This window comes from Mytilus californianus, unplaced genomic scaffold (assembly GCF_021869535.1).
Source record: "Mytilus californianus isolate M0D057914Y unplaced genomic scaffold, xbMytCali1.0.p SCAF_7, whole genome shotgun sequence".
NCBI lineage: Eukaryota > Metazoa > Mollusca > Bivalvia > Mytilida > Mytilidae > Mytilus > Mytilus californianus.
This window is the reverse complement of record NW_026262723.1, coordinates 78,074,356-78,092,018: the sequence shown is the minus strand read 5'-3', so window position 1 is coordinate 78,092,018 and position 17,663 is coordinate 78,074,356.

Genomic DNA, 17,663 nt, shown 5'->3' with positions numbered 1-17,663 from the left:
TTAAAAAAATTCAAATAATATTTATTTCATCGTTTATCCATCTTTTTTATTTGATGACGATTTAAATAAAATTGTTATCCGGTGATTTTATCTTTCACTTTATAAACTTTGCCAGCCGTAGACGCTTAAATATTTACTGGAACTCCTTTTCTAAAATATCCAGTACTGAAACATTGGTGCCCTTATTCATCGCGGGATTCGGCCTTTACAGCACATTTGGTCCCTCTTCCGGATAATAGGTCACATCTTCCTATAAATCATCCGCCATTATTGTCGAGGGAAATACCTTCATCTGGAATAGTGTTCAAATATATGGGTTCCGCCTTCGTTAGCAGCGGCGACGATGTAATATCCGGTATGACGCTATTCAATTGTGACGTTATATGTTACTCTTTTTTCCGGAAAATTACGCAATTTCAAGATCTGCCATAGATTTGGAGAAAACAAAAATTAGCCATAGATTTGAGTTGTTTGGCGTTTGTAACGTCATATTTACCATAGATTAAGAATCTGCCATAGATTTGGAACCCGCCATAGATTTGAGTCCTGCATATTTATTGGTCCTTTTCTTCTGTAGTGGGTCTACAACCTTCTAACCGGTAATCACTTACATCGTCATTGATCCTGCTGGTATCGATATTAATTAACAAAAAATGAAATTTAATTAAAAGTGTTTTTTCTTGCAAACCAGTGTATCTGGAGGCCTAGATAACCAATTATGGCCCGTAAACAGATGAAAAACATCCATATTGGATCTAAAACTGGAAAATTTGATTTCTACCACCCTCTATATTAACTCATACCATGCTGATTTTTTTTCAGAAAATGTCTAGTTTTCCTTTATTTGCCAAAAAATGCAATAATATGCAAATGAGCTATACCCTGCTGCTGATGCATAATGATGCCAATAAAACCCATGATAGGAGATCACGGTCGGGGCGGGTGGCACGAGGCCTTTATTTGCCAAAAAATGCAATAATATGCAAATGAGCTATACCCTGCTGCTGATGCATAATGATGCCAATTAAACCCAAGATAGGAGATCACGGGCGGGGCGGGTGGCACGAGGAGGCGGGTAGGGTGGACGTACATGTAATGCTACCTAATAGTTGGTCATCAGGTGCAAAGAGCGTCAATTTTGACGATTTGTGTTCTATTTCTTTACCTGGAAGACCGAGGGATTCTGATAGATGTCTGCATGTAGAGTGGACCCCCGTGAACACATTTACGACAAAAGTGCTGAATTGTGAGTGAACCTTATCTACGTATGGTAGTCTAAAGAAGGTCATTTCAATCAAAAAATCGGAATTTTTCTATTTTTTCCGATTTTTTACTTCACCTGGACCTGCGACCGGAAGGAGTCGTTTTATTAGCCTATTTCAATAATAAACTCAATCAGTAGTTATATGCTCGCGGGTTCATCCTATTTTTTGAACTTTGAGGCCTCTGTACTGCGTGTCCAAACACAGAAGGGAAGCTCTACCCTCCAAAAAAAAAACAGTTTTATCAGATTTCAATTTTCGAAGTTCGTTTTGGGGCTCAAACCTGAAAAAAAAAACATGACAATAAATAGCGTTAGGTTGAGGGAACATGCATCAATTTCGATATACATACAATACAGTTGACCTTTAATAGTGTGAAGAGCCATTGTGGCCCCACGTGGTAAGGGTTACGATTAACGTTTTTGTAGTTTTTCTAGTCCATGAAACCAGGCATTCTCAACTTCTTTTACTTGCACCGTTGGTAGCACCGAAGCATGTCGTGCAGGAAATGAATGTCTGCTTTGCCTTTTTTACTGTATCGTATTTGAAGGTCATATATTTGTGTCTTTCTACAGATGTATTTGCGATTTTTAAAAATTAATTAAAAAAAAACAATATTACAAACAAATTTCAAGTGGTTGTTTTCAGTTTATTTCAGACAAAAATAATTATTTGTAGGTACACAACTTTAAGGTTTTACACTATTTTCTCTATAACTACATTGCAATTTATTTAATCGTTCATTTGTTATAATTTTAAAATTAACAACGTCTTTTTAATTTATTTTTGTAAGTATATAAATAATTCTTAATATAATTCTTAATAAATATACCGAACGTTTTTAGTTCTGAATATAGAACAAAATGTGTTCAATACCACGGGTAGTAACGTCGTCATATCGATGAACGTTTAGTACAGTGATTTTGTCATAGTTTGGTTAAGTTGGACATGATTGTGTTAAGTGTTTTTATTGACAAACAATGACACAATATAAACATTCGGATTTCTTGCTAAAGGAACTTGGACATAAATTCAAGCTGGTAAGTATATATAGCTATAGCTAATATGTTAGTACATTAAAATTCATATTATATAGTTAATAATTTGACACAGAATACAGCTTGCGTATGTCAAAATTTAAAAGTTGTTATTCGTTTCTTATGCATAAAGAAAAGTGATTTGTTTACTGTCTATTGCATCACATATTTCGTTACGATATAAACCTGCCGTCAATTATTCCGAAAAAAAGCTACATTTGAACACAATATAAGATTACTGAAAATTCGGTGTCATGGTTTGGTTCAGTAGTGTCATGGTTTAGTTCAAGTTCGACATGTTTCAGTTCTGTGATTCCTGTCGAGTATGATGGAAGAGTAACAATCAAAATAAACAGCATTATGTACAACTATTGAAATACTGTTAAGAAACATATTTTCGCTGATACTTTTTTTTCCGCGTTTAACCCATTCTATCCTGTTTTGAGGCAAAATATTATCGCCATTTCCTTATGTTGTTGTTTTGTTCCCATACGAGTAGATCTGAGTTTCACATATTAAAGTTGATCTTCTACTCGCGAAAATGTATAGCTCGAGAAAATAAGTCGTCTACGGTAAATTTAAGATATTTTCAATATAGTTATCATAATCATAGAACACGCATGTATAAAGAGATCACGAGGTTAATATATTACTGCATTTCAATAGCAATTTTCCTTAAAAGTAGTTTTATTCGGAATACAAAAGGACCTAAGAAAGCACACAGTAATATATAGTAAGTAGATGCGGTATGATTTCCAATGAGACAACTATCCACCCGAGACCAAATGACGTAAATGTTAGTTCACCGCACGGCCTTCCAAAATGAACAAAACCCATACCTCTTAGCAAGCAATTAAAGGCTCCGACAAAATTAAACGTAAAGCAATTCAAATGAGAAAACCAACGGCCTGATTTATGTTCAAAACAATAAGCGAAAAACAAATATGATATACAGTAACTTACGACAGCTACTGCATTACAGATTTTCTTTACTTAGGGACATACAGAATATGGCGTGGTTTAAATGTTTGCGGCCTCCCAACCCTCCGCTTGGCTTGGGCAGTAGTATAACAGCACAACAAACTATAAAAATCAGTTGAAAAGGACTTGACTCATCAGATCGATACAAAGCAAAATAATCAAGTCACATAAACGCCTTAGACACAAAGAACCGATCTGTGAGTATTTGCATTTACTGGAATTTCCAAGCCAATAACAACTAATAAAAAAATAATAAATCCAAGACAAAAAGTTTGTTCTTTTTTTTTATGTCAGAATGAAATTTTGCTGCCAATATTCATCTTCATCCATCTTATTCTCTGTGATTTCTCGTCTAGTCGGGTCAAAAACTTGGCCGTACAGTTTAAATGTACTTGTACTAAACAAAATAACACGTGTATCTTGGAACTTTTAAATTATTGTTTTCGATCGCATTTAATAATGTACATTTTCTCATACTAAGAGAGGCGTCACTGGTCAAATGATTAAATACTAGACCGACAGAGCTTTTTCTGATATTATCGGAATTTTATAGCATAAAAGAAAAAACTCTGTATTTTTATGCACCTGTCCTAAGTCAGGAGCCTGCTGTTCAGTGGTTGTCGTTTGATGGTGTGATTTTCAGAAGTGTTTCTCGATTCTCGTTTTTTATATAGATTAGACCGTTGGTTTTCCTCTTTGAACTGTTTTACACTAGTCATTTTGGGGCCCTTTATAGCTTGCCGTTCGGTGTGAGCCAAGGCTCCGTGTTGAAGGCGGTACTTTGACCTATAAATGTTAACTTTGTTCATGTCAATCATCCCAAAATCCTAGAGGTGAAAGACCTTAAATGACCCAAGATTCCATAAGCATTTGAAACTCTATAATTAGATGAAGAACAGCTTAATGTCCGGAATATCTCTTTCATACTATGCACGTGCCTATCGAAATACTAATTAAATAGTGATACATCAAAGTTTGACTGACCGCAAATGTATAGAAATCTGTAGAGAACATTATCTGTGTGTGAGTTAAAACTGTAAAACAAGTAGATCATTGATAAAGACCGCGAAAGTAATAAATATGTCTCATTGGCGATTTGTGGCATACATCACCCAAGGGAAAAAATATAGTACTTCTAAACAGACTACTTATTTATAATAATGGACATAGCTGCTGACAAGAAGTTTGTTAAAAAACAAATTTTATTCAATAGATATACATAAATTCATGATTATACAAATATTTTTGGCCCTTGGGAATCATCTCAGCTATGTATAAATTTTGACCGGTCCCTGCCTAAAAAGTTTATTAGCATTCATGAGAATCAAATTTCAAGGGCAGTGACACACCTGTCAGTTCGAAGCCACAGCATGGCTCCCTACTGCTTTAGACAGCATGGCTGCCGAACGAGTTGAACTGACGGTGGTGAGGAGACAACTGAATTCTTGGGGAAAAAAATTGAAATTTGGTTTATAGATCCAGACAATAAAATTTCATTAATGTCCAAAAACTCAGATGAGAATCAGCTGAGTGCCTCCAAGGATGGTGTGAGGTGGTTTAGCCTTCAATATATCAACGATAATAAAACATGCTTCAAAGACCAGTAAAAATTAACCACTAAAACTAAAGATAAGTGTAATAATAAACATAAGTAAACAATTCTATATTACACAATGAGTATATACAAATATAAAAAATGTTCAAAACTTTGTTAAACTTTGTTGAGCATATTTGATAGAAGATGGAGAAATCTTGATATATCTACAATAACTATCCGATTTCCATCAACCAAAAACTTTGATCTTATGATCTTCTATGCGTGCTTTTCCCGCACTAGTTGCGGCACCCGATCTGAACGAATGACCCTTATACAAGTTTGGGTCATAACCGCAAAGTTCTAAAATATTCTTCAATTTAACTAGAAAAAATTGTCTAGTTAAAGCTTCCTTTTTACCTGTTATAAAAAGCGGATCAGATGGAAACCCAATTCCAAGTTCTGAATGCCTAATACTTAAATATCTTTTTTAAGTCAAAAAGGGGCAAATAGAGTTATTTATTTTAAAAAGTTTAATATCTATTCCCTTTCGGAATGGATCAGTTTTAGACTCTTTAAGTCTGAGAATAGCATGATCAATCTTAAAAATAATATCAGATATGCACAAGTTAGTTAAAGGGTCAGACTTATCGGCATTCATGAAGGTAAATCCTCCACATCTCAAAAAGGCAAAAAAAGCAACTATACAAGTTGTTTCTATTAAACAATCAATATATCTATTATACACGCCCCTTCTCAGTCTGAGGCCAATTTCCTGTAAAATTGGAAAAGTAATCGGCAACCTAGTTCTAGTTTGTGAACCTTGTATGCGTGTTTAACAGATTTTAAAATCAGAGTGAGTCTTGGTAAAAATTCGCCAAGAGGCGTTTCTAGATGATTATGATATCCTGACTTCAGATAAGCATGTCTTATACCACATAAATAAATTTTTATAGTAATGTATTTGAGTTTCAAAACTTTTAAACAATTAGCTATAAAGTAGACGAGCACGTCCTCTGATATAAGAGGTAGATCATGAGAATTATATGTAATTCCATTCAGCAACAAAAATCTAACAAAGTGAGAAAAACCTATATTATACAAAGATCTTGTTGTATTAGCAACAGCATGTGTCCATAATTGTTCGACTGTTTCATTCAACACCACATTACTTCGTAGACACTCGGGTAGTTGTGTGGAAGCTTCTCTGCATGTGGAGCGAGGCGGTGGAATTTTTCCATCTGTAAACGAGATAAAGCGTCACTAATGTTATTTTTACGACCTCAATATGTTTTGCAGTTACCTGGAAGTTGTTTACACATGCGCACCACGTTAACTGTCGCATAAGCTTCATAATTTAGATACATTTTGATCTTCCTTTTTTAACAATTGCTACAGTAGCCTCATTGTCACAAAGAAAGAGGATTTTCTTGCATTTCCATTTTTTTTACCCCATAAAAGAGCAGCTACTACTATTGGATATAGTTCTAGAAATGCCATGGATAACGATTTATCGTTTAAAGAAGGTAATTCTTTTGGCCACGTCGAACAAAACCATTTTCCTTGATAATAACTTCCGTACCCAATTGTAGAAGAGGCATCGGGATACATCTATGGTGTATAGTTGCATATCGAAGTTAGAAGTGTAATTGGAGTCGTAAAACATGTTTATTCCGTTCCAATTATGTAGAAATCGGAGCCAAAATTCTAAGTCAACTCGACATTCCTTGCGCAAATTTACATAGAAATGAAGTTCTTTTACCGTAGTGGATAATTTAATAATATAGGAAACAAAAGATCTACCTGGCACAATAACACGTGATACAAAGTTCAAATGGCCTAAAAGTTGAAGTAATTCTCTTTTCGTACATGTTGACTTTTGAATTATGGAAATTATAAATTTGCAAATTCTTTCTTCTTTGTTTGCAGGTAATCTAGCCTCTAATTTATCTGTATCTAACACAATACCAAGATATTCAATGCACGTTAGTGAGCCCATGGTTTTGTTTGCCGCAAATGGAACATTTAATCGATTAAATAGCATGGTCATTGTCATAGTGTGTATTTGTACATTTTGTAAATAAAGTTTTATAGTTTATAATCCAGTAAATAACAATTTCATCAAGAAATTGTTTCTCATAATTTAGCTTTGAAATTTATATCTTTCTAAAATTTGATTAATGAAAATATTATATTTCTTTTTTTATTAATAGTCAAAATTCTATAAATCATTTTAATAGCTCAAATTCTTGTTTGTAACAAAGTGTAAAAAGCTTTTGGTCAAAAAGAACAAAAGGGATTAATAAATCTATTTATCTCTTTCATTTTTGTAAGACCTGATAATAAGGAAACAGAACTTACAGAGTTTTGTCCCTTTTCCGTATTTGGTAATGAGACGAAGTGCGTCATCTATCTTGTCATACGACATAGAGCATAAATTTTTGTCTATCAGGTCGTTGATACTAACGTTTTTATCGTTGTGCGGTGCGGACAAGTCTAAAATAAGTCGCTTTTTGAAAGAATATTTACCGTCCGCAACTCTCAACGGACTAACTCGATAATCATCAAAAGGTAAATTTTCAAGCGGACCATATACGAAACCGTTACATAGTTCTTTATTAATAAGATCTGAAACTGTTTCTTTCTGTGACCTAGCACTTAAATTATTTCTACATTCCATTGTTTTAATGTTGTCATATATATAACCATAGTATCAAAGCCATATTGTAACCCATTACATAAATAATCAACGAAATGTTTGTCGGGATGATTCATTAGTTCACGTTTTAGCTGTTTGACATTGACCGGTGTAGTGGCGTGCACATCAAATTTAGTTAGTCACATTTTGCGAGATGTCTTAGGAGTTTCTTTGTCAACCTTTGTCTGATTGGATGAAAACGTTGCTGATGGGCGTTTCCCACAAAGAGCCTGTGAATGTCCTGGCGAACGGCATTTGGTGCAAACATGTGAGAAAGAACAGGTGCGTTTTATACACCCTCTACTGCTATTAAAATTGTTACAAATCTCATTACCGTCCTGAAAATATTTTGGTCGGCCGTACTTATCGCTACGATCATCATTTCCCAAACTAATAACTTCTTGATGATTTATTTTGTTTCTGGGCTGCAGTGAACAAAATTCGGTAGTGTGATCGCACATATGGCATAATTTACATACATTGATTGGAATCCCTGCCGCTACGAGGGTGAATAAGTCACGGTCACGTTTACTCCAATCTACTTTAACGTGATGTTCTCTAAGTAGTGTCGACGCTTTGGCGGAAAACATTTTATGGTAATCATAATACTTCGAGCCGTAAAAATTACTTATATCAATAATATCTTTTTCGTATGCATCTAGTTCGGCGCGTCTTTCTGGGTAGGCTTTTGACATAATTCATTTGTATTTGTCGAATGCTTTGATAAATTCCTGATTGTCGGGTTTCCCTGGGAGATTAACCTCAATGCTGTCAACGATTACGGTATGTGATTGTGGGCATTCATAATTTGGAATAAGTAAGGCAGCAATATTAACATCCTTATCGTCAATAATCTGTCGCTGCAGAGATGAAGATACAATATCTATGTTGTTAAAATCGTCGGATCTGGATCCCTTGTTGATGTCTACGGATACACAATTCTCCTGAATTCAACGGTACTAGACTGGTTGTACCAATTTTGAAGGGTAAATCCGTCTTTGATTGTGTTTTGCTGCTTTTCTCCAGAATTCCTCAAAAGAAGTTAGGTAACAGTACTTTGTAAACCTGTAAAGCATTGGGACATAGAGACGAACGCATTACACATGTTATTTATCGGAATAGCCTCCGGTTCTGGGTTGATGACTGGGCGTTGCTCCGGGGGGGATTGTTGGGTTCCGATATCTGAATTTACTTCTGTTTCATTTTCAGTTACGGTTGCCTCTTTTCTTTTGGATTTAATGTTACTGTTGAATAGTTGTAAGATGATGGGCTTACTAAGATCGGCCGGAACTTCTATATCAATCCCCTTTAATTCCTGGATTAGTTTTGTCTTACGCCACGTGGATGGGTCCTCGTTAGCGTCTACAGACGGACGTTCGTAAGGAATTTTCCTTTATGTTTGTCTCTTCGACTTTCTGGTAGCCATAATGTTAATAAAAGGGACTTGATTATAATGTTAAAAAAAAAGATCCCACTCACGTGTGAAAAAGGAATACGAATATCCAAGTTTACTTAAATCCAAGGAAGGAAACTAAATCAAAGCTTACACAATTAAGTTCAAGTTCCAATCTAGATGACGATAAATATATAAAATTTCTCAATCGTAGAATAAAAAAACAGAGGCATTTAGTACTGTTATGGTATAGCACAATTAAACAAAAGATTTGCTTTACAATATAAAATAGCGTCCTTCTTCCCAAACAGACTTGTCAAAGTTGAGTTCTGCCACGTGTATCTCTTCTAAATAAAGAACAACCAATAAGAGTCGCACATGCAGACACGAGCTTCTTTACACGAATAAACCACGCCTAAATTATATGTAAGCTAACATTTTTATACATTGTGACTTGGATGGAGATATCTGGTTCAAATAAAAACAACAGATGTATACTTTGATAGAAAAAATGTAGAACAGAGATTATTATTTTACTAGCTGCTACGTTTTGCAACTCTAAGTAGACGTCTTTAATCATTTGACTAGTGACGCCTCTCGCGATAATTATTCCCGGCAGGATGCACCGTGGACATATGGAAAAAAGAGTCTATGTGAAACAGAAGCAACGCTTTCTGTTTTTGTAATTTATTATATCGAATGCCAGCTAAAAAGAGCAGTGGCTATATAAATTATATCTAAAGAACACACCAAAAATTAAAAAAAATGTATAAATGTACGGTTTGCCGATTACGCCCACCAAATTTGGTTAAAAAGGCCTTTTTTTCTTCTTAGTCAAATGGTAAATTGTGTAACTTCGTTTTTTCAAAAGCGCATTCAAACAAACTAACAATATTAAGGTGAAACAAATATGTCTTAATTTGGATCTAAACCATGACAAATTTGATCAAAACCATAACGAATTTCTAGACACTTAACTGAACCATATCAATCGCTTAACCAAACCATATCAGTTTCGATATTTTGATTATCTTGCGTTAATTTCTTAAACACAACAATTTCAAATTAGATCGTTTGACTTGCAATATAGATTCAAACATGCAATTTGCTTTTTATTTGCTCATTTGAAAAGAACTGAGGCAATCCTTCTGGGAAGTAACTTAACCAAACAATGATCAACTTAACCAAACTATGACATTATCACTGTACTAAACGCTCCTCGATATGACGACCTTACTACCCGCGAATACTTTTTATATTGAGTTAATAAATTCCGATTATTTGATCAGTTATTTTAAGTGATCATAATAAATGCCGGTACATTTACTAGCCCACTTCCATCTCAATGTTTGTGTTAAGGGGACTTAAACCTATATATCTTATACTATACACTTACAAATACTGTCTATGAGGACAATAACAAGTTTATTGTCACCCGAAACACTAACTCTTTCCCGACGCGAACCGAATAGCCAGTAAATAAGTGATTTATTATACAGAAAGTAAGGGAAATATTTGCTACGAGTAAAGGTTTACTCCTGGTTTGCCTACATTTAATTATACCAATTATCTGTATATTAAGTAGACAAAATGAAAAAAAAAGGTTTGATGAGCATACAAATGATAGTCTGTTTCAGCTTTATTGGTACAGTTCATCTATGATTTCTGTATAGTCAGGTCTCTTTCATTGTACAGTTCCATTTTAATTTGTCACTGTAAATAGATAAATAATAAATGTATCGAATATGTTATCAATAATTTAATGTCAATTTCATGAATTCATTAAACATACAACTAATAACAAACAAAAATGGAATTAATTTATAAAAGTGTCTTAATAATTCATCCGCATTAAAATTTTCAGTGATTATGATACTAATACGCCAATATATGAAAAATTTGTCTTTTATTACAAGCATAGTTTATAAAATCTATGAAGCAAATTCATACATTCATTACAAAGTGGAAAAAAATAAAGCACTCTGTAAAAACAAGCAATATGATTCAGAAGCACTATATGTATAATGTTGAAAAATACAATATTATTTATATATTTTCAAAAGTCACAAATCACAATATTTCACATAGTCATTTAGTTCAAATGAAGTAGATAAGATGCTGCGTCAGAGAAGTCTATCGAATTGCAGACTCCGTGTTGGTATCTGTCTTTCAGTATCGGAAGTGTGGTGTCTATTACTCTCTATTGTCGTATTTTTGGTGGACGGAACCTCTTGCTGCAGACTGAATAATTGTACATTCTGTTAAAGCCGCTTGGGTCTTCTTGAGTAATTCGATGATCTCGAAGATGTTGGGGTGGGCATGTTGAAGTCTTCTTAGTCTTTTTGGGCTAACCTTCCAGGTGGTTGATGTAGAAGGATCCATCAACCCAAAACTCTGTCACGTAGTTGGTATATGTAGTTTCGGCGTAGACGTTGGCAGCTTCATCGATGTCTTCCAGATGTAATTACTAGAGTTGTAAGCCAAACATCTCACAAAAAAGGTTAGAAATCATTTTCAGGTTAGATAAACTGATAACTTAGCTCTCCTGATTGTTGATTGAAACAAGAAAAATACAATTATTTGTTAGAACTTATAGTTTTATTCTATATTGAAATTTCAGAAAGAAGTATATATATACAAAAAATAAACACTGAATAAGGCAAATAAATAAAAAGAAATGTTAAATGGCACTTATTTCATTCTTGAGTTTCATTATTTTAGTTTTCATTTTTTTTTTCAGAATTATACCAACAAATTAAAAAACGTTTTTAAATATTTTGCCAAAATAATAAACATTTCTGTATATTTTTTTTTTTTAAATATTTGTCAAATTCAATGCATTTTCCTGGTAAAATTATAAGATATTTTCAAAAATTGCACATATTTTGTTACATATATTTTGCAATTACCCTTAATTTAATACTAGAACTCAGGATCCTTTATACAAAATTTGCAGGTACAATACAGGTAAAACATATGACTATAATTCAGAAATAAACTTTAATTGTTAAAACAACAAAACACCGTATGTTTTTATAAACCTGCAATTAAATATAGGCAAACCAGGATGACAGCAGGATTATTTTCACAAATTCTGTAGTTATAATCAAAACTTACATGTATTTTCTCTCACAATTTAGTACTATCAATAAAAATAATTCTACAGATTACCGCTTTCAAACATTTTATAGAGAATGGTTCGAAGTTTTGTTATTATTTTTATATGACCGCAATTTTATGTTGGGTGGTGCTTGTATCTTTGGCGTCGTATTGTTCGTTGGCAGATGTTGTTAGACTGACATAAAGAAAAAAGTTATATTACATTATGTGTTTGAAAAGGTAAATGTGCCTTTTCTTGAGTTTGTGAAAGGGCCTCGGTGGCCGAGTGGTGTAAGTAGTTCAACCACTGTATCACTAGCCGGTCAAAACTGAGGTTGTGAGTTCGAACTGCCGAGGGTCAGTGGTTCTATCCGGGCACTCCAGCTTCCTCCGTCATAAAAACTGACCGCCACGAAATAGCCGACAGTGCTGAAAGTGCCCCTAAACACCAATCAATCAATCGATCGTGTATTTGTGTTCATCATGTTTACGTTGTTGATGAGGCTCTGAATGTAACCCCCCAGGAAGTATATATGAGAGTCATGTGAAAAGGAGACATAAGAAAACAGATTATAGATTATGATCAAAGAAAAACAGACCACAAAACACTACACAGAAAACTTATGACTGAGCAACATGAATCTTATCAAAATCAGGGGTGATATCACGTGCTCCGGAGGGGTAAGCAGATCCTGCTTTACTAGTGGCATCCGTCGTGTTGCCTATTGTAAGTAAAAATTCGATAAGTGGCATTCGGTGATGTCATCATGTAGGAAAAGAGGACGGTATTTTAATTTTGTTTTTTCCATTTCCCGTATTTTACTGATTAATTGACCTATGCCCCTTTACATACACGGATTTTTCTCACGAATCCTTACAAATCGCAAAAATTTCATTAATCCTTACAATTTGGCCACATTTACGACCGATTTAAGAGTTGTTACGAGTGGTTACGAGCTATTAACGGTGTTATTACGGATTATTACGCGATATTACGACGTATTTACGGCAAATTCAACGATTTATTACGAGTTGTCACGGATAACTACGAGTTACTTACGGGCGTTTTACGAGCTTTTTGCGGATTGTTACTATTCATCGAAGCGTTAAAGTAGAAGTAACGACCTGTTAATGCGTTGTTACGAGAAATTTACGAGTATTTGCGAGTTTTTATAATTTTGAAGCTTTTATACCTTTTCCCAAATCGTAAACAATACGTAAGAATGCGTACAGCATACGTATTTATTCGTAAAGTACTTGTAACTACACGTAAAATCCTCATAATAACTCGTAACAATCCGTAAAAAAATCGAAAACCAACCATAACAAATCGTAAAAAAAATTTGTTACGAGTCATTTACGAATTCTTGCAAGCATTTTACGGATGGTTACGTGTTGTTGCGAGCAGTTTAAGATACTTGCGGATTATTACAAGTTATTTACGGAAAAATCAACCCGTGGACAATCAAAAAAATAACATCTCTTTTCACTGATCCTTAAGTGTCTGCGAGTTGTGACGAGTTATTTACGGATGCTCGCTATTGACCATTGGTGATCCGTGAGAACTCGTGATAAAAATTCGTGTATGTGAAGGGGTCATTAGCAGTTAACATTTATATACAGTCAGGAGCTAAAACTTTATATAAGGCACCATTGATCCTTCATAGAATTTTATGCAACTTTGATAAAGCAAAAGTTTTAAACATCTTTACATTTTCATTATGCCCCACCTACAATAGTAGAGGGGTATTATGTTTTTCGGTCTGTGCGTCCGTTCTTTCATCCGTCCGCCCGTCCGTCCATTCGTCCGTCTGTCCCGCTTCAGGTTAAAGTTTTTGGTCAAGTTGGTTTTTGATGAAATTGTAGTCCAATCAACTTGAAACTTAGTACACATGTTCCCAATGATATGATCTTTCTTATTGTAATGCCAAATTAGAGTTTGTACCCCAATTTCACGGTCCACTGAACATAGAAAATGATAGTGCGAGTTAGGCATCCGTGTACTATGGACACATTCTTGCTACTTTTAGTATTTTACTGATAAATTGATTTAAGTTGTTGCACTTAACATTCACGTATACAGTTAGGAGACATAATTAACGCATCCATGGAATGTTAAAACACTTAGGCATAAGCTTCATCAATATAAAAAGAAATGGCATCTTAATTGATAAGCTTGATTCTTTTTCATTTTCCTGTATTTTTCGGATAAATAAACTTGGTTGTTGGCAGTTAACATTATACTTTTACAGACCACAACAATCGTAGGCTTAAAATACTGGGTTCAGCGGAAAACTTTACAATTTTGATAATAATATTTGTCAATTCCAGCATTTTCCTAGTAAGTTTGTAAGATATTTCCTCAATATCGCACATTTTGTGTACATTTATTGATTAGTGTAAGATCCCTAACAGTTTAAGCGAATTTGTAAATTCCCTGAAATTGATCGGAATTTATAAAATCACTGAAACTATTGCTATGAATTTTGTAAAATCCCTAATTACAAGTTTTAACTTAATATAAGGAATGTATGTTTCTTAAGATAAATAGACCATTCATTTTTGAATATATTTATTGAGTAGACTTTACTATGGCACGTCAAATGTTTAATATTAAAAAAGAATAATTTCAAAACTTACAAATATATATGTAAAATTTTTCTATTTATTTTTAAAAAATAAAAATTTACGTTCAAAACTTACAAATATATGTGCAATATTCCTGTATAAATTAAAAATATTAGCACCTCATGTTGTGGTTTATTATCTTTGCCGCAAGTTTATTGTTTTCTACTTGGTATTAAATTAATATAAAGATCCATTTTGTCCTTGTGATCAATTTACTTTGCAATCGTCAATGGCAATCAGCAGGGTTTAAGAACATCAGTTGTTCGACCAGTTAGTCAAATGCGTTTTGTTAAAATATATTTTTTTCACTCTTTTGGTCTTTTGGAAAATGTTGTTTGTGCTGTATTTAGACCCCTCTACAACGAAATTTGTTACATGCACACGTATAAAAATTGCGGTTTTTATCCAACGCAATCATAGGTTTGAACGTTTTCAATTTAGACTTGTTTATTAAAAATATATATATATATATATGTTCAAAACTTTCAAATATATATGTAATATGTTTCAATATATATATTCAAAAGAGAGGCGAAAGATACCAAAGGGACATTCAAACTCATAAGTAGGAAATAAGCTGACAACGCCATGGCAAAAATAGAACAAGACCAACAGACAAACAACAGTATATCAAACACAACATAGAAAACTAACCCCAACAAAAACAGGGGGTAATATCAGGTGCTCCGGAAGGGTAAGCAGATCCTGCTCCACATGTGGCACCCGTCGTATTGCTCATGTTAGTACAAACCCGGTGATACGTCTAATTCGGTATGTCACAAAAAAACATAGACGGTCCGAGTTGACTTATTAGTCGGGCCGAGTTGTGCCTCATTCGTTAAATTGCAACAGCCAATAAAATCCGTCTTTACAAATATTACCCACAATGATATATTACTGAATATATATATTTTTATCACATCTATATAATTATAAAGTATTGCACATATATTTTCATTTTTTTGAAAAGATGAAAAATATTGCATAATTTCATATTTGTAAGTTTTTAACATAAATTTTCACATTTTGAATATATATAGAAAAATATTGCATATATATTTGGAAGTTTTGAGCATGACTTTTTTTTTAATCAATATCTTTTTTTTTTTAATATTGAAACGTTTGACGTGCCATACTTTACTGGTTAACACTATTGTAAAGTGACGATCAATAAAAGGCATATGAATACATATAAAGACTACAATTTATTCATTTTTGCATTATAAGTTTGCTGACATTTTCTGTTACATAATTGCTCTGCTTTTCTAAATACACATAATTTTCCTATCTCCACATTGAAGATCTACGTTAAAACATACCTACATAATTGAAAATATAAAACAAAATTTCCTTTTCATTTGATTTTGACCTAGAGTAGTGGAAATATAGTAATATTATTTATCTCTATGTGATAGCATGGATGTGTATTACAATATCTAATATGACCAAAGCAAGTGAAGCCTGACAAAATGGTTAAGGAGACCAACTTTTGCCTGGTTGGTAATCAATCAATTGAAATGCAGGGCCAATGCTATCTGTCGTCTTTGCTATGTTTTGTATGTAGAACTTTTAATATGTACCATATTAATAAGACAACACTTATTTAATTTTAGGATTTCTTTTTTACTGATCAAACATGAAAAATCTACGATGATAATATTTAACTAGTTTCCAGAGTTGGAGTCAGAATAATGTGACCGGGTAGGGTGACATGTGTTTTCCTGTCGAATTTTACCATGTTGATATCCCGACTCAGCGTGTCGGTCTAGCATAAAACATGTTTCATATGTATGTATATTCACATCAGATTAATATATTCTCGTCGTTTTCTCCTCAATGTAATCAAGTCAATGTACTGCCTTGAAATTTGATTTAAAATAAATCTTTAAAATTTATACTTTTCAGCATTGACAGACTGAAGCATTAAACATTAACTATCTTTCGTACAGGTAGTAATATGAGCTTGGTTGGTCTTTTAGTGGGTCTTAAGCAATAAGTTCCGCAATTTCCTCATATTTCCCCCAGTTCCTCATATTACAATTTAATTTTCCCTCTGTTATTTGAAAACTGCTCACAGTGTTACTATAGTGAAAACCTTAAGCTTTACCGATACCTCGTTAACCTCTCCTAATTGTAATATTATTTTCCAATCGTAGAGAGTTCAAGTATTACTGTACAATGGTGGCACGATATGTGCATTTATGCATTTTGAAGAATAATCATGAATGATTGGTGAGGTGCTGATAACCTTTACATTTTCCTTTCTGTTTTTTTTAGCTCAAGATACCATACAAGAAGATGACTGACTGTCGCAATGATAAACTTTCAGTTGTCCGAGTTCTAGATAACCATGCGCTCTAATCCAATGTATTGTCATACGCTTTTAGACTCATTTCGGTCAAAAAAGAACACACAAAGAGATAAATTCAAAAGTGAATCTACGTAACTTGTATTTGCTAACAAAGCTTTTGTTAACTTAGTATAGGAATCAAATCCTTGGTTAATAATATTTCTTTTCAAATTTAAAAACTTCGTAATCTTTTGAAAATTTTGTCCTGCATCTCGGAATTGTTTCAGTATTGTAAAAAAAATATTCGTGCATTGGTAGCATGGTGCCTAGTGTTCAATTCAAGAATACAAGAGTCCCAATGGCGACAGTTTCTTCCAGTATGTACAAGCTGACTTTGGATTTATAAAGAAAAAAAATTGTACCTTGGTGCAACAATAGGTGAGAAAAAATTCGCATTCCTAATTCTTTTGATCTCTGCTTTTGACAATCCTGACTGTCCAGACATGCTTGTAAATCCATTTTAAAAAGACCTTATCGCTCGTGTTTTAAATGCCATCGTGAAATTCTTTGCTTGTTCCTTATTTTCATTTTTCCGATTCTCACTCAGAAAGTTGAAACGGGGGACTTCGTGTTTACTATCCACTTGTTTTGACTACTTTGGACGATAAAACGATATGCACAGGAATGAAAAAAAAACCAATATCATGGGCCAAGGTAATATATCAAAAACTTTCTCTCATT